Source organism: Tyto alba, unplaced genomic scaffold, assembly GCF_018691265.1.
Source record: "Tyto alba isolate M040663 unplaced genomic scaffold, T.alba_DEE_v4.0 Super-Scaffold_45, whole genome shotgun sequence".
Lineage (NCBI taxonomy): Eukaryota > Metazoa > Chordata > Aves > Strigiformes > Tytonidae > Tyto > Tyto alba.
In genome coordinates, this window is record NW_024881321.1 from 40011966 (window position 1) to 40037555 (window position 25590).

Genomic DNA, 25590 nt, shown 5'->3' on the forward strand with positions numbered 1-25590 from the left:
CCTTACTTGAAAGGAGGGGCCACAGACTACTAGTCAACCTAAAAATCCTGTTAGCATTACATCTCAGCACAAATAAAGAATTTGGATCAGTGCCTTGTTAGATCACCTCTATTTCTAGCTCACTGAGTAAAAAGAGCATTTTTTGCAGCCTAGTTTGATAAGTAAAAGGTGTCTTTCTCACCTGCGTGCACTCTGAATTGTCACTCTGGTTCTTTGTTCCTTTGCATGCGGCTGTTGTCAGCTCCCGAGCCACAGAACCACTTGCAGGAATGGCTCGGGAGAGTTTTGGAAGAAAGGAAAGGGAAAAAAGGAGCTGCATTTTTATTTAACAGGAGAAGGAGAACATAAAGAAAAGAAAGGTGTTCTCAAGAACGTAGCCCGCAGCCTTGTCAGGTAGCATTTCTTCAGATGGTTTTTTTTCTCTCCCCTTTCCCACCCTAAGATCTCTCTTCATCATTTTTTTAAACATGTCTTCTGGGACAGGGACATGAAAGTGAATTGTGGGTCAAAGGCAAGAATTAGGGGTTGCCGGGGCTGCTTTCTGATGGCTTTACTTTATCTTTGTGTCCAAGCTTTTGCCAGTCAGCAGGTACCTCGGGTTATCCATTCCAGTCACATCATTTTCTGCTTGATGACAAGCATCACACCTTCATCCATCACATTTACATTTCAAACTGCCACACTGCTCTATTGATTAATTATTTAGCAGCTCTTGGCCACTTGTGAGTGTTTCTGTGCTCACGTTTCATGGGGAAGGTCCGTTCTTTTTATTTATGTGCAGTTTTGTAAAACAAAAAAAATATGTAAAGCCTTTAACATACAGACATCCTAATAACCTGTGTGTGAGTGCCAGTATAGATGCATACGTGTGTACATATTTACGTGTGTGTGTGCGTACACTGGCACAATTAGGTACACACAGAGAGCAGAAGCAGGTAATCTGATCAATAAGCACATGCTCACACTGATAATAGATTTCTGAGTTTTCAGAGCACCGAGCAGCAGATCAATGAGGCCTCGCAGGTGTGCTGGAGCCGGGAATTGGATCAGCTACATCAACGCTCCCCGCAGACTACTGGGGAACAGGCACATTGTCCTCTGGGCTCTGTCACTTTGAGCAAAACCAGGTGGAGGGCTTTTGCAGGTGCCTGATACAGGCGATGTTTCTTCCACACCACAGGCAGGAAAGGGCAGCCTCTGAACGGGACGGGGGATCTGGTTCCACCTAGGGCTCTGCTTGCCCTGGCAAATCACTCCATCCATCTTTTCCTCAGTTCTCCTTCGGTGAAATGGAGAGTGAAGAACTGATCTTACAGTCCTTTTGCATGCTTGATGTTATCTGTGAAGTACCCTAGTTCCACTGTGAGAATAAAAACTATCTGCTCTGACTAGAAATGAAAAATCTAAGTTAGTTTAGAAATCTTTGTTTGGAAGAGCGACGTTTGGACTTGCTTCTGACGCCCGGGGCACTCCTGGGCACTCTGTTACAGGTGGACACTTTTCTGACCCACCACCACCTCCCACCCAGCAGTTCCCATGAGAGCAATGGGTAATCCTTTGGTGTCCCAGGTGACGGTGTGCTCCAGACTACTCTGATGTTCATAACTGCTTGCCCAGAGATATGTGTCTCTAGAAGGAACAGCTGCAAGAAGAAAACAAGACGAAGTATTTGATGATGGGAAGAGGAATGTTTTCAGTAAAGGTTTTGAAAAAAATCTTCTGATGTTCGTGACATCACGTACTTATGTTGGAGCAGGAAATGAGGTCATCTTGAATTCGAAAATAAAGTTAGTACATGGATCTGTTTTAATGTTTTCTACTGTTTTAATTTTTTCAAGTTTATTATGGATATAACCCAACAAATGTAAACAGAGTGATTCTTTTTCCTGCTATTCATTTTCAATAATTCCTGACTTATGCAAAGCCTATTAAAATCAAAGGGAGTATGTACATTAACTTAATAGGCTCTGGATGAGACCCTTGAAGAGGAGGGACCACATGGTTCTTATTGCTCCATCTCTCGCATTTCTGTCTTTATCCTTCAAATTGTAAAATTAAATGTAATACCACTGACTTTTTTAATGGATGGGATTTGTGCCAGTATTGAGCTCATTGTCTGAATGGTGTTAGGCTAGGGTTGGTCAACATTTTTCTGTCAAAATCACTTGTTTTATTATAAAGTACGTTGGGAACTTGTATAAGGCAAGTGAATATCCTATTTATATATTTACAGTAAAATATTACAGTATTCAGATAATAAAACAAAACCATCTGCTTGGTCTATTAGTGATGTTAGTACACTATTTAACACGCAGAGAATAATTAACTGGCTCCTTTCTATGGAGAACACTGAAATATAAAATTAAGTCAGCCTTAGTCCTGACTTGTGGCAGAGGATTTTGTTGTTTGGTCACATATAATATCCATCTCTGACCGCAATTAAAGGGAATATTTAATGTTTGATTTTTGCCATTTCTTCCCCTTTGTGTTCATGTCTCCTCCTGCCTCATCTAGTCCCTTTCTGTCTCTTTTTTAACAGAAACTTCTGTGAAGTGCAAATTTATCTACTGTTATTTTTTTCATCTCTTTCCAAAACTCCTCCACCTCTGGCATTTGGTGCCAGCACTTAATGCTGACAAAGGCCATTTTATGTGGATGGACTTGATGTCAGGCAGACTGAACTCATCAGTTTATGTCTATATTTGGCCATCAGGGCCAGACCTGAAGAAAGGCAAGATGATGGCTCCTGGGTCACATGTGTTCCCTTGCCTTGGGTAAATGAAGGAGTGGAAGATAGAGCAGCTATACCAGACATCCCCCTTATCCCAAGCACAAATACAGGCTGGGCGATGAGTGGATTGAGAACAGCCCTGCGAAGAAGGACTTGGGGCTATTGGTGGATGGAAAATTGGCTATGAACCAGCAATGTGCACTCACAGCCCAGAAAGCCAACCATGTCCTGGGCTGCATGAAAAGAAGAGAGGCCAGGAGGTTGAAGGAGCCGATTCTGCCCTTCTACTCTGCCCTTGCAAGACCCCACCCCACTTGTGTCCAGCTCTGGGACCCCCAGCATAAGAAGGACATGGACCTGCTTGAGTGGGTCCAGAGTGGGCCATGAATATAACTGGGGGCTGAAGCACTTCCCCTATGAGGACAGGCTGAGAGAGTTGGGGTTATTCATCCCAGAGAAGGGAAGACTCCGGGGAGACCTTATAGTGGCCTTCCAGTACTTAAAGGGGGCTACAGGAAAGATGGGGAGGGACTTTTTATCAGGGACAGTAGGGATAGGACACAGGGTAACGGTTTTAAACTGAAAGAAGATAGATTTAGATTATACATAAGGAAGAAATCCTTCCCTATGCGGGGGGTGAGGTGCTGGCCCACGGTGCCCAGAGCAGCTGTGGGTGCCCCCTCCCTGGAAGGGTTCAAGGCCAGGTTGGACGGGGCTGGGAGCAACCTGGGCTGGGGGAAGGGGGCCCTGCCCCGGGCAGGGGGGTGGGACTGGATGGTCTTTAAGGTCCCTTCCAGCCCAAACCGTTCTATGATTCTATGATCTTCTCCAAGGTAGCAGTTTTGCACAGCACCAAAATTTATGCCTGCTAAAGAAGAGCACTGAATCCCTGCTAGTGAGGAAATCGGTTTTCATGCTCAGGGATGTAAGAGAGAAAGGGAATGTAGAGTGGACGTCCATGGAGGGAAGCAACAGCAGTGGGTGGTTGTCTCTGTAAGAAGTCCTGGCCACTCAATTTCCAGTATACTATGAATATACAGAGAAAAAGCTATTTATTTCTGTCTGTTATCCCAAGTGGTTTACACTGATGTACCTTCTGCATGTGAAATGTCATGGAGGCAGTACTGAGTCATAATCACAATAATTAAAACTTCAAGTAAGTTGAAAATCAACACTTTCATGGTTAAACAAAGGTGATGATATCTATTACCTCTACAATTAACAAAGTGTCTTACAAAGTAAAGTGCACAAATCTGAAAGGTGCTGCAATCTGCATGAACACAGAAATGCCCAAATCTGGTTTAAGTACAAAAATGAGGGACAGAAGGTGAACCTTTGACTTCTACAACAGAGTCGTTTCTCTCACATGAGTAACTTCAACAGGAAAATAGCAACACTAGTACTATGGCAATACTTGATAAGATCAAGGACATTATTGTGTAGATCTCTGTGCAATACTGTCCCACTGTAAAGATCTGAATTTAAAAGATGACCAAATGAAGCTCCCCCTCTAATGTTGCCATCATATAGTGTCTGCAAATGTATTTACATGTATTTTAATTTTTTTTCTTTATTTCTTTTGAAATAAAAGTGTTCCTCTTACGTACCTATTCACTCATCGATCCTAAAACTAGTAGCTGATACAGTGTCATAGATGATATGGCAGTAAAGGTCTTCACACTTCTCTTTGTTTTTTGCTTGCTTCATCTCTTCACAGTTAACAGGCTTGCTCTGTATAAAAATAAATAAACATAGTAATTAGTTCATCATAGGTGTGTTTAATTTGCATTGTCACAAATAAAAAGGAAAAATAACACTTCATCTTTTTTAGGCTTAATGAGATCAGGAAAGTATTTTCATAATTGAAAAGAAAGATTCTTTTAAATAAGATCTCTTATTAGGAAATGCGAACAATATAAAGTAAACACCTTCCAGTGAACTATTCTGTAAAATGGCAAACATGATAACAAACAAAAACAATTAGATTATGAGTGGACTCCTTACTTTACAAAGACTAAAATACACAAACATAATAATTATGAGTACTTGACAGAATTACATAAGCTCTATTTCTAAGTTATGACATTTCTGGCTGCTTAATGCTAGCCAGCACATCCTGCTACTGCCAGTAGTAAGAAAGGTCCCAAGAAATCAATGATATGAGAGAATAAAACAACTAGAGCAACAGCTGGTTCTTCATCTTATCTATGGATACAGCATTACTTTACCATTTCAAGACGGAGTAAATACTCAGCTGTTGCTGAGAAGGTGGTCAGTTGCACCATCAAAGTTAGCCGGTTTCCACTTTGGTAACTAGAGTTCATTAAAGATGAACATCCACCTCTTATTGTCAATCTTTTCCTGAAAAAGAATTATTGTTAATCAATTTTGATATAAAGGTCAGAGAAGAAGAATGCTATATCTTCTGCCCAAGCCTGGTCATTCAGTCAACAAAAAGAGCCAGTACAGTATTTTCCAGAGGAATTAAAAAGACAGACAAATAAACAAACAACCAAAGCACGAAATGGCAAGTCATAGATCAAGCTAATAGTGCAGTGCTGCTGTCCGTGGAGAACAACATTCCTGCCTGACTTCCCAGCACATGGAGTACTTGCTCTTACTTTATTAGCCAAGCAGGACTCACTTCTGTCTTCCCAGTGCACCCAGAAGTCCCTGGAATACAGGATTGGTCCCATCTATTATGGTAATAGCATTAACAACTATTCTTTCCAGCCAAGGAACCCTATTTATCAGAGGGTCACCTGTAGCAGCAAATCCCATATGCTGACCACATACAGCATAACTCATTTCTTTTTATTTCCTCTAAATTTGCTATCCTGTGCCATTTAACTTCACTGACTGCCCTCTTGTTTATAAGTAACGTGACAGGAAAAAAAGAAGGTCATGACTTGTGGTTTAATTAATCACACCTAATTAATCACACCTTCAGGAGCCTCAGGTAGGTACAATATTGAGAAACAGACTTCCTTGCTGTGCCTTTTACACCGTAACATTGATCCAGAGAAAAGGGAGAGTGCTCCTGTCCCTCAGGGGTGTAACTCTCAGCCATTGTTTTGCTGGAGAATCACTGCAGGATTGCATGGGGGAGACGCCTTTGGGAAGCAACCATCACGCAGGACTTCACATTTCTAGTGCATTCCTGCCCTTTCTATAGAAATGCTTGAAAAACATGCAAAAGTCATTGATCCATAGGTGCACAAACCCAGCCATTTGCAAAGTCTATATTAACATTAGTCTGGCTAAAATAGATAAGCAATAACATGCCTTGGCTTGTGGGATGAGTTCCTTCTTGGTAACTGCCCTCTACCTGCACAGCAGGAAAAAAAATATGATGGTACCTCTTTTGTTTTCTCCAGACCAAAAAATCTCGAATTGTTTCTTAAAGTGTGACATGTCTCCAACAGAGAAGGGACACCCTGATTCAGAGCATTGTGGCTAAGAGTTGTCCCTGCAAGGTGACAGTGACAAGGTTGACTGACCTGGGGCTGGAAAGAGAACTGACCTGGGGTGTCGTCATGCGTGAAACATTGCCTAAACGACTACTAGCAAGTTAGGTAAAAGATTAATTTACAGCATCAGTGCTATGACCATGATAATGCTGCAAAATACAAGAACGGGGTTATTAATGTATTTGAATTAAATATTGTTAGCATCAGCCTGAGGAGAAAACTCCAGGCCCCCAGCTGGCTAGGGGTAACATCGCTGAAAGAGGTTATGATTACATATACATGCTGGTGTATAGTCTTTATGCTTGAGCCTTTCCTGTCCAGCCATTTTGGTTCCCACTCTGAGGTTTCTACCTTACCCTAAATATCATGTAAAACACAACAAACACAAGTGTCTGCAGTCACTTCTGCTAACTGGTGCTTAGAACCAATGTGCAGTGCTGTGCCTAGACCTTCAGGGAGCTAGTCATTAGTCTCTCTTTCATAACCGTTTTTGGGGACAAAGAAAGACAGACAGGCATCATGGTTAACAGGGGTGCAAGGGGAATGGATGCAAGTTCCTTTTTCCTCTGGTTTACCTATGTCTAGAAAATGGGAGCTCTTGAAAGGACGAAAGTAGTCTAGACCCTTCTGACTCTAGATGTCATCGCTTCGTCTTGAAGCAGAAGGGAAATATCCTGGAGTCCAGTATTCTGATGGGACGGGAGATCTTTTTCCTCCTCAGCCGGAGCTGCGACAGAGCAGTGAGCTGAACTTCACACTCAAAGCAGGGATCCAGTAAGGCAGTGGCTTGATGCTTGCTGGTTATCTTGATTTGGTAGTGCAGCGGAAAATGATTCGTACTTAACTTCACGTAAATGACACAGGCACAGCTACGCAAAAAATCCTACGGGAGCAGCAGCAACTGCATACAGCTTTTAGGCTAAGGATTAGCTGCCTTTAAAGAAGGCTGCCCTCACTAGATTGAGAACTGATTGCAATACCTTCTTGTCTCCTCTTTACCTCAATCGATAATTTTTAGGGTTCAAAATAATCAGGCTGCAATAATTCCTCCACAGGAACAGTCATGAAGTGATGAATTACATACCTCAGTCTGCATAAATATGAAAGAATAAAGGCAAATTTTGAACAAAACTTGCTACACTGAGGCAAAATACATGTCTCTGCAGCTGACAGATATGTGTCTTTGTTGCTCTGCAAAGCTTAATACTTCATGGGAATAAACTTTGGTAGCACAACAGATTTAAAAGCCAAACAAACCATCCAAAAACTCAGTGATATGTGTCCTGTGTGTGCCTTTAAATACTACTAAAATTGAATTTGACTAGACTTGCTCAAATCAGACCTGTTATCAACAACACATTGTCTCAGGAGACCAACATTTGTCCAGTTAGGGCTTCCTTCATTAATCGTCCAGCATCAAGCAAGCCAAATCCAAATCTGTGGAGAAAAAGCAATTAGATATTTTAAGCAGTGATAAGAACACCACAAATAATCAATTTCTATGGCATTAGCAGCTACCTGGCCCAGCAAAAGTCTATAAAAGCTAGAATTTATTGCAGAACACCAGACAGCTTACAGAGCATTGATTCTTAGTTGTATGCATAGATTGCTGGATTTAAAGAGAAATCCCTAATGGTTCTTACCTTTAATTTTTTTTTCTTTTAAAGGGGAAACAAGGATAAGGTGTTCATAAGGCCAAATTGCAGCAAACCAAACGTCTAACGATTGCTAAAGAGAATTTGTTTACCTTTCAGATGAATAGAATACTACCATACCATTTGACAGCAATTATATGTAATCTGATGCATAAACTTCAAAAAAGATGAGAAGCTAAATAAAATCATAGTACTCTATGGTTACAAAAATAATTAAATGTTCTTACTTTTAAAACATTTATTGCACCTGAGAAACAAACAGACTCAAACTACTTTTTTCATTTGTTCAGTTCATGAATCTTTAGGCTTTAAAACCTTCTATTTCTCCACAATGGTCTCATACTGGAATATTTTAATCTGCATTAACCTTTGTGATTTTTAACTACTTATAAAAGCAAAACAAAAGGCAATGCAAAACTTAACGAGCAAAATCCCATTGTCTGCAGTGGGCAACACAATTTTGAAAAATATTTCATCCTATTATTCCCAAAAGACAAGTTCTGTGTGTAGATGTTATAACAGATCATTAAATGGGAACCAAAACATATCCAAACTGAGATTTCTAGGCTCAGAAGTTGAAAAGGACTTTGGCGATTGTCTGACCTTCTATATACGTACACTAAAATCTTTCCCCAGAAGCTAGGTTAAATCATATCTTTCGGAAAGATGTCTAATCTCATTTTAAAGACTCCAAGCTATGGTGAGTCCATCTCCTCCCTGGGAAAGCTGTTCCAGTGTTTAATTACCCTTACTGCTAAGAAATGGTGTCTTATTTCAAGGTCGAATTTGTCTAACTTAGCATTCAAATACTGAAAATGCAGAGTGTTGGAGAGAGAGCAAATATAAGTGACATGATACATTTTATACTAATCCTAAATCAAAAGATTATGGAAATACAGAAAACATGACAACTAAAGCTCTAGTCTGGCAAACATTTATGCAAGGGGGTAGCTTTCTGCATAGAAAATGGTTTCTTTCAGTTCAGCAAGCCTACACACATGTGTAAAGTTATACAAGGTTTTGAAATACAATTTAAAAGAAGGCATTTGGAGTGTTTTTTGTTGTGAAAAGTATTAGGCATTAGCTAATAAAGACAACCACCATCCACCTCTGTCCCTGCTCTGAGCAGCCTTTGAGGTGGGATACCATACATTACTACTAAAAGAAGAAAAAGTGAGAGAACTTCCTACTGCAGAAATCTGATTGCTGCCTTAGGGGGATGACTGCTGAAATCCAAACACAACCCAAGGGGGGAGAAAAGAAAAAAAAAAAAAAAGGAAAGCAAAAAAAAAGAGAGTTGTCAAGATAATTAAAACTTTGCAACAATTCAGTAGTGGTGCTGATAAAAACAGCACTGCTGGCTGAATGCAAATAAGATGGTAAAGGCCCTGTTTGGATTATGGTAATTACTCAGTCTGAAGTTAGCTCCAGCCACACACACATATGAGCACACACATACACACACAGCAGTGGAGTGGAACCTGACAACCATACTTGGCATGTGATCATAAAATTCCCTGGCACGCTCTCAGGGTGCCATGTGGAGCTATTTGTACAGTTAGGTACGGGACTCTGCAGCGCAGGAAATACCAGCGGAAGCACGGCTGACCCGCCTGGCCTTCAGCGAGAGCCTGCCCCCCTGCTTATCGCTGGCCCGGATTCAAAAGTGATCTCTGGAGAAGGCAAATCAATCGAACACATGTTTGGTCTAAAAATGTCATTTTGGAATATGCTAAGATATTTCCTTACATTAGACCGTTTTGTTTGCCCCAAAGATTTGTCAAGTGCAATTGAATGCATACACATCACAACGCGCGCCGGTGCCAGAACAAAATAATTTCAATGTGTCCTTTAGTACTCCGATAAAATGCAGGCAGTCAGTGTTGAAACAAGATGCCCTGTGAAAGTCTTGTGCGCACTGGCATTCTGCATTTCTTCCAGGAACTTGTTTCTTTAAAATTTGGGATCCGTCCAAATGAGCAGATTTTGTGTAAGAATGAAGAAGGGGACCAGCTCAACCTCTCCTCTTGCCTTCTAGACGGAGGAGTTGAGGCAGGCTAATTTATGTGATGAAAAATCATTAAAGAAATTACAATTTCCAACTCTGATTCCTAAATAATAAAGCCTTTACGAGGACAATATCATTACAAATAACCCTATTAATCCGTTGGTTCAGCTTTAGAGCCAATTCTGATATATGACAAAGATATGTTTCTTCAACAATTTTCACAAGTTAATATTAAATAATATTGGCACACACATCATTTTTATTACTAAGTTCTTTGATTTGTTCACCCTGCGCAGTCGCTACAGCTGGGTGTTTTATGACCTACCCGTCACAGGAGAAACTCCCATTAGCACCGGCACACAGCCGAGAAGATGAGAACTTTGCGATCAGCCTTCCCATCCTCATTCTGGTTTTGGTTAGCGCTGGAAAGGCTGTTTCGAGCAGATCAGGATAGGTGCAGCCCGATCACCGTGGCTGAAAGCGCACCCGTACTGTGAAGGGCAAGCTTCCCTGCCTGGCACGTTCAAAGGCTGCGCAGCCTATATCAAATCCAGATTTATACGTGGCTGCGGATGCCAAGAGACAGTCCTCTGGCCAGCAGGCTCCGGGGGGAAGGCACCCACACGTCCCCCCCTTCCCTCCTCTCCCCCCCACCTTCACCCCACACCCTTTTTCTCTCTCTCGGCATCGACCCGGTGTGGTTGCTATAACACACACGCACACACAAGTGCATCAGCCTTGCGACGCCGCGAGGTGCTTGGGTTGCTGTACTTCAGCTGAGACACAAATTAGGTGTGTTTTGACTAGCGGTGTGACCCTTCGGTGGCGTGGTTTTTTTCTCTTTCTGAAGAACACGGCCTTTAGAAGGGTATTGTACGGCTGATAGGCCAAAAATCAAAATTATGAGATGTCTCTTCTGAAATCATCTCGGTGTAGTTTGCACAATGTTTCCTCTGAGATTTTTATCTTGGTTAAAACAAGTAAGTATAAAAAGGGGGGAAAAGGAAAATTAAAAACTGACAAGATCTCAACTCTTACAAATCACCTGACAGTATTAATCCAAGACTTGTGATTGTACAACAGAGGAGAAACAATGGGTTGCAAATACATAATTTCAGTTTAGAGATTCAGTTTGACGGGGTTATTGTCAAAAGGGCGGTCAATACAAACTACATATATGACCTTAACATCATCCCTTCCACTTTCCTGTATTTTATGCATATTTAATCACCTGCAGATACATATGACAAGATGCAAAAGTTGGGCTGTGATCCTAAAGCAATCAAGAATGTTAAGCAGTTCAGAAATGGCACGGCATTACTTTGCCATAAAATAGGAACATTTATGAAGGATATAATAATGTATTATAAAGGGAAAAATAAAAAAAAAATCTGTAAAAGATTGATAGATGTTAAAGGAAGTCTGATGAAAATGTACATTTTTTAGTTCATATTAGACAAAAAGCACTTTATAACTATATAGTGTTGCTGTTGCGATAAATGCAGTATTTGTACTGAATTTCTCAGTTCTTCTCACTACTGAGAGATATGGGATTATGTGCCTTAAAATTGAGGAATAACGATAAGACTTAAAAGACAAATTGAGGACCCACAAGATCTTGAATTTTTGTATTTATTATATATAAATTTCCAGAACGAATAATAAGTTTCTGGACCCTTTAGTGTTTTGTACTGCATAGATTTTTTTTTTTTTTTATTTGTGCGGACAAGTAAATTTTATTTGATAGCTTGTTGTATTTAAAGACAGTGTAAAACTCTCATTGCAAACAGTTGTTTACAGTGCGCTTTTCAGCACAAAGCTGTTTTAAAGCTCAATTGTGCATTTTGCAGATAAAGTGGGAAAACTAACTGAAGGCTGTATTGTAAGCAGTGGTTGCCGTGGAAACCCCAGTTTCAAGAGCTGGTTCTCCATTACCACTTAATTTAGGCTTCCTAATTGCATTCCACTAAATCGGTAGCGACAATATCTGCAGAGCAAAACTGCATGCCCAGTCTAGCGCAAACCTCTTTGAAACAGGCTTTTTGAAAGCCAGGAGCTATAAAAACTCAGCATGACGTGGAGCATATGAGAAACCTGTAGTTCAAATGTACTGCTGCTTGCTTTCTCATCCTTAGTAACTTCAGTGCGCTCCACACCAATCTATTAGTTCAGTCTACCTTAAAGATCATAAAGCTCTGCCATGTGGAAACTCATCTGTCCACCAACACATTGGTGCAAAATAGATTTAATTGTACTCCCAACCCAGTATCATGTCCATCTTATTTTACTACACACCAGCAGGTAGCCGGTGCAGAGCCTTACTTTCCTTGAACTGCCCTTGCTCCATAATACGAGGAGAACAATACTTTCTCAGTTTAAATCATTTGCCACTGTTCAGCTGTGCAGCAAGCCAGACCGCCCATATGTGACCTAAAGAGAGCCTTGTCAGAACCACTAGACATAAAAGCATTCCAATTATCGACCATACTGCTTTAATAGAGGAGGCAACTAATATGATAGTGTAAGTGATTCTGCCACTGAGAAGCTCTTCGTCACTGTCAGATTAACACTTGAGTTAAACTCTTGTAAATCAGTCACATTATGCCGTCGGTTGAGAAATAAACACAGACCCATTACGCTTAGAATTCCAGAGGGCTCTCCCCACCATCCGAGTTGTGCAGGATGCCCTATTAATCTGAATTTTGTCATGTTTATTATTTTGCAATTACTAATGTGGGTAACGTTGGAAAGATTTAAGTTGTCTATGATTAGATTCTGAAATGGATGTACATGCCTAGCAAAACCTTCTGCAAGGCAAAAGGAGAGGGAGGAAGAGAGAGGGATACAGGAGACAGCTTACGTGTAACTTCTGACTGGAAAAAGCCAGCAGACCACCAATTTAATTAAATCCCATAACTCTTTTTTTTTTTTTTTTTTTTTTTAAAAAAAAAAAACTAAAAAAAAAGCACAGAGCATTTAAAAGCAAAATACTTCAGTGTCTTCAAGCACAAGACCGCCCACAAGCTCACAGCGAAGTGCACCTCCTAGCCGCTAATGTGGTTGCATTTGAGCCCTGAATATGTATCAAATGAATGCTGAAGTTGAAAATAATAAACAAACAACTGCTCTTTCAATACTTCTTTCCCTCCACTGTATTATTAAATGCTGGTAAAATACCTTTAAGTCATATATTATCGTCTCATCATCAGCCTTTTTATTTCTGCAAATTTTCTCAAGTTTCTGAATTGTCTTCTGCTCCACCTGAGCTGCTTTGAAATTAAAATAAACACACCTTTGGTTTTGATATTGAGATTTTGGATGTGACAGAATGGACAGATCGTTAACAGAAGCTGGGGGTTTATTTTTAGTGACACAGTTCTGCCTGTTCAATGGAGCCCTTTCAGGTGGGTTGTGAGGTTGAGAGAGAAGAAGATTGGGCCAGGGACTAGAAAACTGGCTGTTGAGCTTGTTTGGTCCCAGGTTGTTTCAGCCAGATGGACATCCCTCAGGATTTCCAGCCATCTGCTTTTCAGATTTTAGGAGCCCTATCTGGAACCAAGGCAGATTCTCCAGTGAAAAATACGTTCAGATATTTCTAGGAATCCTGATCTGAGATGATATGCCAGTGTGTCCCAGGGCAGAAGCAGCAGCCACAGAGAGATTTTAAGCTAAACGTTCTTCTCATGCTATCATCTTTCTCCAGCAAAGTAGGGAAACAAGACTTCATGTCACTTTTCTTCTGTTTGGGTTTCTGCAAGGATCTTCTGAGGAGACGGAGAAAATGCTGGAAGTAAGAGGGGAGGAACAGGAAGGAATGGGCACCACTGTGCTAAAACTCTGCAGAAAAAACTGCTGGGAAGTCAATGTGGTTGGAAACTGTATTCATCTTTATATTTCACTTCAGAAGGCCTGTAAAAAGGGGGAGTGGCAGAAACCAAGAGAAGGCCAGTAAAACTGCACTGTAATCTGAGGAAAGCCAGAAAGAACACTCTTCCACTCTGTCTATCTTCTAGTACAGTCTATCTTCTAGTCCCTATGTGGAAAAGTGCAGCCTTGAAAAGGCTGTGTGGGAACTTGAGGGAGGAAGCCCTTCATCCTTTGTCTCAGATGAAATGAGTTGGGGCAGAACTTGATTAGAGGCTGCCCCAGGCATCATCCAGAGCAGATTAAACTTTCCTTGGGTAGGTCTATAGGAAGACACTGTAGACATACTTTACTTTATCTCAGCAGCCTGTAAAGTGGGAGTTAACAGGTTTAAAAAAAAAAAAATAAAAAAAATTGCCTGTCAAAGACATATTACATTGGAGAAAAAAAATCTGTTATTCTGTTTAGGTAATTCATGTCCTAGAGATCAACAAAGAAAAATTAAAAAGATCTCAAGAGACAATGGGCTCTATTCTGTCCTCACATGCATGGCTTAGTTACTCTTGGGCTTTGAGCCAACTTCTTTGCTCAACTACACAAGTGCAGTTTCCTTTCACTTAGACATGAGCAGAATCTGGCCTTTTTTATGTATGAGAATTCCTATGATTTGTTTGTTATTTGTATGGTATTATAAGGATCAGGACCTCATTGTTTTGAGCTTTGGGAAAACTGGAGAGATTATAGTCCAGGAGAGCCAGCAGCATGTGAAGGGTGTGGGGAGTCTAACCATCAGTCCTCTACACAGTTATACCTTTCCCAATTATAAAGAAGTCTACATAAATTTTAACCACCTAGAAAATAATTGGCTTTCCTGACATGGAGTGGATTCAGATGACTGACAAATTCCCTGCATGCCTTTCCCATCCCTCCCTGCCCCCGGCACAACACTGCTTCCCACCCCAGATTTGTCAAACCTTAGTCTTCATCCTTAAAGCTGGTTTACCCTGGGCAGGTATTTGGTCTTGTTTCAAGCACCTGCTTTTAACAGGGTCTACACACTCCTGGAGCCAACTTCTGTGCTCAGCTACGTGTGTGGTTTCCTTTGACTTAGAGTATATATTTTTCTGGGCACAGCCTGTTCTTTTAGGGTATGGCTCTACACAGGCATGGGAGCCCCTATGGCTCACCTTTACTTTGGGCTTGTAAATGCCCTGGCAGAGGCAACAGAGGAGAGGAATTTGAAGGATCAGAGGGCTTATTGCTCTGTTTGGGGACCATACCCAGCATCTGACAAGGCACTGGAAGAAGCAGGAGGATATTGGTTGGTGGCATTTTTGCAAATCATCTTTTCTTCTGAATGCCTCTCCATATGCTTCACTATTTAGGGATCAGCGTAGTGAAAGCAAGAAATCAGATAGATTTAAGGACTTTTCACCCTCTCCCTAATATAGGTGGAATAGTTGGGGTGAGATAGAGGACTTTAAGCCGTTAGAAAAGAGCAGAACCAGTGTGTTCAGTCTCCTCTGTGTGCCGGATGCCTGTTCACACGCCGGCAAGTGTGGTTGGGGTTCTGCAGGTTTGGGAGGGAAAGGTTTCAGGGCAGGGAGCAGAGCCAGGGAGCGACTGCTCTCCATCCCTCGCCACCCCTGGCGCCTTTCCCGGTGGAAGTCAGAGTGGGAATTAACACACATGGAACTGGTGCTGTTCCAACTCCCCAAGAGGAAAACAACATTTTTTCAAGCTATATGATTCTTGTTTGTAGCTACGTGACACGTTATTTAATGACTGTGAAATACTGCATTGTTCTGATTTTGAAGATGTGTATGTCTTTGGAGGACCGCTCTCATTTTTCTAAATGCTTTTTAAATGCAACATTTACAAACACCTTCATTTTCTTGTTGCTGACTCGTTCATTGACATTTTAAGCTAAACAGCATATGGCTTATAGCTTTGTACAGCAATTGTATACAATTCATACATTTTCTGGAAGTAAAAAGCCTTTGAAAACATGATGACAATTTTTGGGACTACAGGTTTATTCTTAAAACTAGGAGATCTGTGAGGTCTGTTCTTCATTTTTCCAGATTTTTCCAAGTGATCCAAAAAGAGTTGCTCTGGGCATCCCAATTTCATGGCTGCAAAATAACAGTAAGAACACAGGTGGATATTTAGATGTTTAATTCCCACATGTGTTCAATGTGCTTTGTGGTCTTTAGATGGAAAGGTGTTACTGGAGTGTAAGGTATTAGTTGTTGTTACCAGCATCTAAGACATCTCTTGGTGAAGATTTAAAGCAGCTTCCCCTGGAAACATAGGAAATAGGATTTAAAAAGACCTCCTGCATCCAGTTCAAACCCCAGCTTTTGCTGTCAACCACACATCACATAATTGGTTTCATGAAGTGCTCAGGTTTCACACTGGAACCAGCAAAGTTTCTTGCTCCCCCTGCTCCCGCTGGAGGGCTGCTCCAGGATTTCATTCCAGCACTTCCTCCTAATTTCCTGTTTGAGTTTATTCATGACCATCTTATAACCATTTGTTCTTATGTCAACATCATCCTTTAAATAGCTCTTCTCCCGTCTTGTATATTTATAGACAACAGTTATGTTCCCTCTCAGCCTTTGTTTTGTTTGTGTAAACAAATGAAGCACTTCGTCTCCCTTATTAGATAGCCTTTCCTCCTCCTCCCAGGATACCTTCTTGGAGCTCGTCCCAATTTGAATTAATTTTCATGCACATGGGTGACCCAAGTTGTACACTGTGTGCTTGTACTTTGTCTAGAGAAACAGCATTCAATGAAAAATAGAAAAAAAAAACCCAAACCATCATTGCAAGATAACCGTCCCTCATCACAATTTTATTTTATAGGCACAACTTATCTAAGGCTCGCAGCCACCTTTTATTAACAAGGAATGTGATCCAAATTGTTTAGGTACCTAATTTGTATCTCTTTTCTTAGCCAATTGCTGAAGCAATGCTATCCACCCAAACTGGGTGCCTAAAATCACTGCTTCATTATTCGTCTTATGAAGTGTACCGTCTTGAGGCTATAATCCTGGATTTCACCTGGTCCCTTCCCATTCCTCTTCTTCTCTTTCTTCTGCTTGCACTGTTACAACTCAGTGTTGGTAGTTTTTCCTAGGTTTGTGCAATCTGCAAATTTCAATAGCACATAATTTCTTTTCTGTAGTGTGGTTAATAAAGAAAATATGACCCTATGAAATGATGAATCCTGAAAGCAGTCTGTGAGAACTCCACTACTAATCTCTGCCCATTCCAACAGATCCTTTTTCAGCACAACCCACGGTCACCTCTTCTTCAGTCAGTTCATTACAGTTCTTCCAACTGATCTCTGCTTTCTCCAGTTTAAATAATATCCCTCCCCTCCTGCAACTCCCTATAAGATGATTTATGGATGCTCACAGGACTGAGATCTATTGTATTTCTTTTCTTTAAAAAACCCCCATTATTTATGAAATAAAGTTTTGAGACCGGTATGGCATGATCTATTTTTGGTAAAAACTTGACGTATTTTAACACATCTCTCTTTTCCTTCAAAATTCATTTTAAAACCTGGCATGCTATGAGGGAGTATTATGATTCTGAGTAACTGCTGCACCCGTCACATACTTGGTACTATAATGGGTTAATTGCTGCAGTGCAGGAGGCTGATAGGGAGCCACAAGAAGGTGCATGCCTTAATGAGAAGCTGGTAAGGAGCCCTGGGGCATGGAATAGGGGCTAATATAAAGGAGAAAACAGTAGGATAGAAAGCCGAGTAACCCAAATAAAGATATATTTGCTCTTTATTTGTTTATGCTGCAATTACTGTCTTGCATGAGCACCAGATAAAACTCAGAAACACTAAAGTAAGTCAATGAGATGGATGTGTGCGTGGGATATTTCTGTCCCAGACTTAATTTTCAATGTTTTAAGGTTTCACTGGCACTCCCTACTATATTTTCGCAAAACAACGGTGTGCTAACGGTTATACTGAAAACACAGACTGAAAATTACACTGTGGAATATTACTTTGATTGGTGGACATACTGTTCTTACAATGAATACTTTAGATTTCTGGGGAAGCACTCCGTTTCTAGACTACATTTTTTTTTTTTTTTTTAAGGAGCAATTTTTGAAAGACATCAAATTTACTTGGCCTAAGGACAGACCAACAAATATTGTACAAGAGTAACTCTAATACATGGTTCAGAATAGCTCCACAGCTAATGCATATTATGCAAAGACACTGATAAAATTTGTACCACTTTGTTCAGGTTTTCAGGTACGACTACACCCAGTTACAGTTTCTGATGGGTTGGTAACACATAAAATATAAACTTTGCCTTAGTATTTTGGATTAAATCAGTTGTTCTTTCTTCCTTGGGGGCTGGCTGGCAGGGAAGGAACCTTGGAAGACATGAGGATTGAAACCAAAGCAAAACCAGACCAAAGTTGTTCAAACCTCAACAGATGTTTAGCTTGTTATCTGGTTCAGAATGGTTCATCAATCTTTTGCTATCCCTCCCACTTTATGCATTAATTAGATACTTTTTAATCCTATTTTCTCCAATAGACTTTTTTTAAAGTAGATATTTTTTTGTCTTTGCACCTAGTGCACAAGTAGTGGGCTTTATAATATATACTTTCTCTAACTGTAACAGCACATGGTATCTGGTCTTCACAAATTGCTAATTGCTGGACATTCCTTTATAGGATTAATTAATTGTAGTAATAAATCAATATTACTGTAAATGGAACTGGGAGCAAAATCAGGCTTACTGGTAAACTAATAATCACCTAGGTAAACGCTGGAGGTAGCTAGCAAGTTAAATAATATGAACCTCAAAAGTATATTTCTATAAAACACAGGTAAATACATAACCTTTAAATGAAAAATTTAGAGCGTCCCACTGAAACATTAAACTGGAACAAAGTTTACCTAAACATCAGCTCTAGCTTTTTCCTTTACCATTCTTTTATTCTCTTTTTATTCTGATGGACTTTTTTTTTTTTTTACCACACTTTTCCTCTTGAACGTCCAGCCTCCTGCTTCTTTCTTGCTCTCTGTCTTATAGAAAATGCCACACAGAATCAGATGATAGGTCTCTCAGGTCTAATATTCAATCTCTCTGAAAGTACCAGCGTATCAGGTCTCCTCCTTGTCTTTAACAGACACTGACCTAAAGCCTGAAGCGTGGGATTAGTAGCCCTCTTACAAAATAGATAACTACACATATTTTGCACTATCTGTGTAACTATCTTATACAGTACTTGGCCTCAGTGTCACACAAGGGCAATTATTACCACAAGCTAATTACACACTGTGGCTGGGGAGGGGAAGAATTTTCTTTTCATGAGTTTTCACAGACCAGCTTTTACTTTCAGGAAGTATTTCCTTACCCTCATGTAATGATAGGAGAGGGAGGATGCAAGTTCTTGATTGACCCTTACTATTATTTTGCAGATATTTATCATGTCAGCTCCTATTTTGTTTTCCTCCTTTATTTCTGAAGCCTCCCATTCAGTACCTGCTACCAGCGTTTTTATTGCTGTGTGGCCTTGGTTTTGCAGGGTCTCTGCACCGAGTGCTGCATAAACATTTAAGAACGGAGTGTCGTGTTTTGAGAGCAGCTTATAGACAACACACAGGCAGGTGGGGGAGCGAGAAGTAATGCCCTCATTAAGGAGCTGTGGTGCTGGGAACGTGGCAGGCACATGCACGGATGTGTGCCCTTGAGCGGGGTGTCCTCCCGTGGAAGCAGCCTCAGTTTTGCACGGCCTCTGACGGCATCCCTCTGCACGGATGCCCTGCGACGCAGAGCTGCCGCGGTCCCAGCTGAGGAGCCCGTGGGTGGCAGGGAGCGACACCGGGGGTCGGCAGAGCTGTGGGGCCGGCTGGGCATCCCTCGGAGCCCAGAGGCAGGGTGCCACACAAAACCCCAGGGACAGCGAGCCCAGTGCCAGCCGCCCCCTCTCACGGGGAAACAGGTCCTCGGGAAGAGGAGGGAGAGAGCTGCCGTGGGCAAACTCCCGGGGGAGGAAGAGGCAGGGGGAGAGTACAGTGCGGCTCACCGGCTCCGTGGGGAGTGTGGGAGGGGGGAATCTGGTAGTAAATAGAAACAGATGGGCAAGTTCACAGGAGAAGAGGTGGAAGAAGGAAAAAAAAAAAAAGATTTCATTTGGGAGGATGGTGGGAACAAAGGCTGGGAAGCTCAGAGAAGGTGAAGCATCCTCTGTCTTGAGATGAAAGACTTGCCTCTAATACAAAAAATCCAGGAAGGACGGGTCTGTCATCAGCCCCTTGACGACACTGCACACTAATGAGGTAGAGACAAAGACCTGCTTAACTTTTCACTAAGGTGATAGTAGGTACATTAATGTTTTTACAAGTGGTTTATGCATATCTGATCTCAGTGGTTTGATGGTAACTTCTTGCCATGTTCATCCCAGATTCAGCCACATTCTGCCACAGCCTCAAGAAAGCAAATAGCACATGGTTGCCAGCAATAGGGAATGGTCTAAATGCTGTAGCCTCAGTAACCACGAGCTACATGTCAATGAATTTTAAGGAATTCCAAGTAAACAGTCTACACAAAATTGTGGCAGCAGTATCCCTGACTGCTGTTGAATGGAGAATCAATTCCCACAGAATCATTTATCATAAAAAAATGCTACAACACAAATCTTATCAAATTATTCTTAAAATTTAATTCATCTAGGGCAGATCTGCCTATAAACTTCTGTGAAAATGATTAAATTGGTACTTATCCATATTCTTGCTATGTTGTTGCATATCTGTGTATGGACAATTATTTTGCCATAGAAGTTTCTTCTATTGATTTTTCTTAAATTATGTCTTTACTATAATCAGTTATCTTTACTGCATAACAGGGCCCAAAGAGGGATTTGAACCAAATTAGCAATGAAAATGCTAAAATAAAAACCTATATCATTAATTTGGGTCACTGTGGCATGTAGAAAAGTTTCTGCAAATTAACTCAAAAGAAAACTTGCTCCTGCTCATGTGCAGTCGCTATAGGACTGATACTGCTGATCCAGAGCAGACCTCCAAGTGATTATCTCTTCTTCAAAACTGCAAGTCTACCACAAGCTGACTGTGTCTTTTGAAGGCTCTCCCCATCTCTGTACGAGTGAAGAGAGAAAAGAAGATATAGGTGGATATGCTATTAGGGGTAATGTTCAAACAAGAAAATAATGTACAAACATTACTTTAAATCCCATCCCATCAAGAAACTGCTGAGACCTCTCATTCTCATGATGATACCTTTGGGAGCTATAGGGCATCTTGAAAACATTGCTGCATGTCACAGTAAGTCTCTAACAGCATGTGAATGAAAGTATTGCATTGCCAGAATATCACAAGAAATAATCCACGTAGTCGATCATTTCCATTTCCATTTAACAAACAATTTGTTACCCAGATACAACTGTTACTGTGGAGATTCCATAAGCTTAAATTTGGGATGATACAGTAATTTCTGAGATGCATTTCAAACACCAGCTAAGCGAACTTATTGAAATACTGAGACATAAATATATCTGCATGGAAATCAGGGGAAAAAGGGAAGTAGTCTTAACTGGCACTGTATTTAAAAACACAAAACAAAAATTGTAAAACTTTATACAAATATAGACACTTTTAGCCAGGATGCAGGAAACTAATCAAGTTTCTTGTGATGAGAATTATCTTTTTATTATCATTATTGTCTATTATTTGCATTGTGATATGCCTTCAGGCCCTGAACTAGAAGCCAGGTTCCATTATAATGGATATTGAGCATGTAATGAAAAGACAGCCTCCCCCCTCCAAAGCGTTCTTGAGCTAAATTTATGTCTATATTGCAGTCAGAAGAGAGAAGTGACTGCATGTAGCATGGAGATACTGGAGTCAGTTTTAAGTTAGGCAGCTTGCTAACCTAGCCTCAGGAACACAGGCTCAGTGAGGGCTAATTACCCTTCCTTCTCAGCAGTTTTTGCAAAGGTGGCAGGGAAAAAAGCAAAAAGTGAATCTGGAGGGGAAGAAAAAAGACTAAAGAGCAGGGAAAGTTAGTAATGTCATCAGAGTTTGCATGTAAACAAATGGGTCATGAGCACACACAGGGTAGAGGGAGGGTTAGAGGTAAATATAGAGTTTGGAGTTACAACCAATCTAATGGCAAAATCCCTGCTGGAGGGTAGCTGTGCAAATTAGCCTGCCATCTTCGCTGTACACAGGATGCTTCTGGTGGAAGAACACGCAGCTAGCATCCCTCGATGCCACTAGGGATTAATTGAGCATAATGTCTTTTGGAAAGTAACAGCATTTTCTTGGAAGGCAACAAGGGAAAACTGATAGTTTTGCTGTCTAACTGAGTTTCATAATGAAATGTTGCCATACGGTGAATCCTTGTTGCCTCATTACTCTTAAACCTTTATTAAAAAAAGCTTTTTAATTGTATTACTTAATTGTTTAATTTGGGGATCTTACTGCACAATTCCATACCAGATCTGTGTTTGGCCTCTCCTAGATGAGACAGCAGCGTACTTAGAAGTCAGGAATATGAAAGTTAAGGTTGAACAGACCATTTTCCCTCCTTTCTGCACACACCTTGTGACACAGTCTAATTATATTTCCCATTACTGTTTCTCTGTTTTCACATTTTGCAGATCCTCAAATAAAGCACTTAACCTGTGACACTGATGTCTCCAAAAGCTATAACATTATGTTGTTCTGTAGTTTTCTTCAAGATCCAAACATCAGAGGATGCTTGAATAAAACTTAGGAAATTTTTAAGGTAAAGAGCTGCAGTCTTACACAGTATTAGGAAAAAGTCTGTGGCTAAAAGGTTAAAAAGAAAAGAAATGTTCAACTCAGCATAAATAGTAACCCATTTATATGTGCTTATAAATAGATTATTTTAAAATTTAGGTACACATAGACAGTGTTTTTTAAATTTAAGTTGTTGGTCTCTTGTAATCCACTGCTAGAATAAGAAGTTTCAACAAGTTTTAATTGTGCTTGATTTTTTTTTTTAACAGGGGAAAGTATCCACTCAAACTGTTATGTGAACCTATGCTGATTGAAAAATTGTAATAATCACATCTGGAAATGAGATGAAGAATGGAGAATTCAGCCCTGTTTTAAAAGATGAAGAGTTAAAAAGAAAAGGGATCTGCATATTTACAGCAACTGTTCTGTAATGTCAGTACTTTCTCTTCTACTAGACTTCCTTGTCATTTCTGTTGTGAAGCTTTTGACTTATGCACCTCTGAGTAATGTACCTTTCACAGGACTGGGCATTCCCAAGCTGTAACCCACTTCACAGGGAAAATATATGTGGGATACAGGAATGAAAATGGTAGTACAAGAAACTCCAGTTTTCTCAGGTCCTCCAGGAGAATTCTGGGCTATCACATCAGGAGAAATCTTAGTGCCTCTGATAGAGATGAAAACCCTGTTGTTGTATTTTGTAAGTCTAAAAGTTCATATGGGAATAGCATGGTGCAGGCAGGTGCCTAAGAAATGACAGTCTTGTTCTAGGTAAGACTCAGATGTCGGTTCTGTATCTCCTTCAGTATTGATACCACTGCTGACTTTAAAATCCATTCATTCAGCAATTGTTCTCAGGGTATTTCTGTAATGCACCAAAAAGTAGGAAAATTGCCTGGCTTGAGTCCTTCTGATATCACTTGGTGAAGCGATGGGAACAGGAGAGAGGGAAACAAAGAGAAGGCAGTTTTGCTAAGAAAGGAAATTTACTATTAATATCTATATCAGTTTCCTCCTTTGTAACCATGTAAAATCTGAAAATTGTCTTCATATTCACTGGAACCAATTTTACCTCCCTCAAAGTATAGATTTCTATAGTCCTAGTTATTAGCATGGTACTTATGCCTTGCTTTTCAATTAATTGCTACTACCTTTCATTAAATAAACTAAGATACGACCTTTCTACATCAATAGAAATGTTTGCATAGTTGCACTATGAGACTGTAGAAGTCAACTTGACTTAAGTCAGTAAGTTTCCTCAAAGAAATTTCAGGTTGAGGGGCATATCTTTCTGACATAGAGATATTTACCCATATATAGCACAGGAGTTGATAATAATCAGGAACTTTTCAAGTCTGTCTACTGTGCTGTTTCTGAGTGTCTTACACAAGTAATTAAACCATCGGCCTTACAACATCCTTGTATATGAAGTGTCCTTAGTGATCAAAATTACGCATTTATTTTTTAGTATTTTTCAGATGCATTAGTTCTCTCCTATCAACCTTGCTTAGTATTAGCATTTATGCAGTTCCTAGTATTCTCAGTCATGGACACCACTGTGATAGATGGGGTAGAAGATACAGAACAAAATACAGAAATTCATTCTGCAAAAGCTTGAAAGAAATACAGAAGTTGACTCTCCATGAGCTTGAAAGCTAGGCATAAGATAGGCGACAACAGTCAAAGAGGCAGGTAATTGAGGGCACATCAGAAACAGGCAATACTGTTCAGTATGGTAGGTAGTATGCATAAGGGCCTAAAAGAGTAAATATAAATTGCTGTATATGTACCGACTCCTCAAGGTAAACAAATATGGTTTCAGTAATAAATTATATTCAAATAGAAAACAAATAGCAAGCACATGAGTATTTTAAGGCTTTAATTTCATAAAGGGTTCAAGTGATCCTGTGACAGACAGCTCAGCTTTACACAGATAAACATCCTGATGGACACCAGTGACCTTGCTGAACCTAATGGAAATTACCTGGAACCTGTCCAGGCATCCTCAGTGCTGGCTTTTGCAAGTGAAATGGTTTTTTTCAGTTTTCTGTTACTAGATCTGCTCAATGGAATTACAGCCTTTTGTACTTGCACACTTTCCTCTTATTTATGTGTAATACCAACTCCACTACGCACTACACACGCTTCCTTTGACACCACTCTTTCTGTACCTCAGACTCTTAAAAACTTCCCGCTAGTAAGCTCATATCTCCCAAGCCTTGATGGTTCAGACAAAGAGTCTATTATGACTCTTCTCTCTTCTGTGTTTGGTGGACTCGCTATTCTATATGAAGTTGTACCCAAACTACAGGGCTTTTTCACAGGGGTTGGATGTTGAACAGAGCATCCCATAAATTATGCAGTGCCTCTTTTTAGAAACTTGAAGAGGAGAGCTCTGTGAAACATTTATGAGGGAAGCTTGTATCATAGAAAACCTGCATTGTATGAGATTTCAGGCAGCTCTGAGATTTGTGAACATCTCTGAGAAGTTTGCACATCAGCATGCAAGGTTCAGGCAAACTTTCAGCAGTGTGTAAGAAGGTTCCCCATTGCCCAGAAAGTTTGTAGGAAACCTCAGTCCCCGGAGGACCTCTCTCAAGCAACATGCAAATAAGTTTCTCTCTACTTCTTGGCCATCCCCGGTGGAGAGTGGGTTTCAAACATCAAGCTGTTTTCCTCCAGAAGGATAGAAATGGAAATCCTGGGGTAGTGTCCGTGCTGCCTAACTTTTGGCACCTGACAATTGATGGAGGGAGAAAGTCTCTCTTCAGGGGTGATATGAAACAGTAGCCATTAACAACACAAACAGCTTAAGGAGACAAATCTCCTGAGTAAATATGTGGCTAAATTTGGATAGTGTTAATACCTCATACCATATGTTTCAAACTTCCTTCCCCATAGAAATAGTGATAAATAAATTCCTGCCCCCTGTTCCTTGTGGAGGTGATATGGAATGTTAAAATACTAGGTGGGGAGTAGCAGAGAATGGGGGAGAGCTGTGAGTTAATTAAGTGGCATGACTATGTGAGCTGTGCCTGGAGGCCACCACCGGGACTAGCAACTCGGTGTGCCGAGCACTGTACAAATGC

General features: G+C 40.5%; 1 long non-coding RNA gene across 1 annotated transcript in view; it reads right to left on the bottom strand.

The window, feature by feature from the left end:
* Nucleotides 1-4965: 4965 nt before the first annotated feature.
* LOC116962645 overlaps nucleotides 4966-25590 on the bottom strand; it is a 37470-nt gene continuing 16845 nt past the window's right edge. Inside the window, exons 2-3 of the long non-coding RNA XR_004407704.2 lie at nucleotides 7544-7638; nucleotides 4966-5092 (exon numbers count right to left, since the gene is read on the bottom strand). This is a non-coding gene — a long non-coding RNA (uncharacterized LOC116962645). The remainder of the gene's footprint in view (nucleotides 5093-7543; nucleotides 7639-25590) is intronic.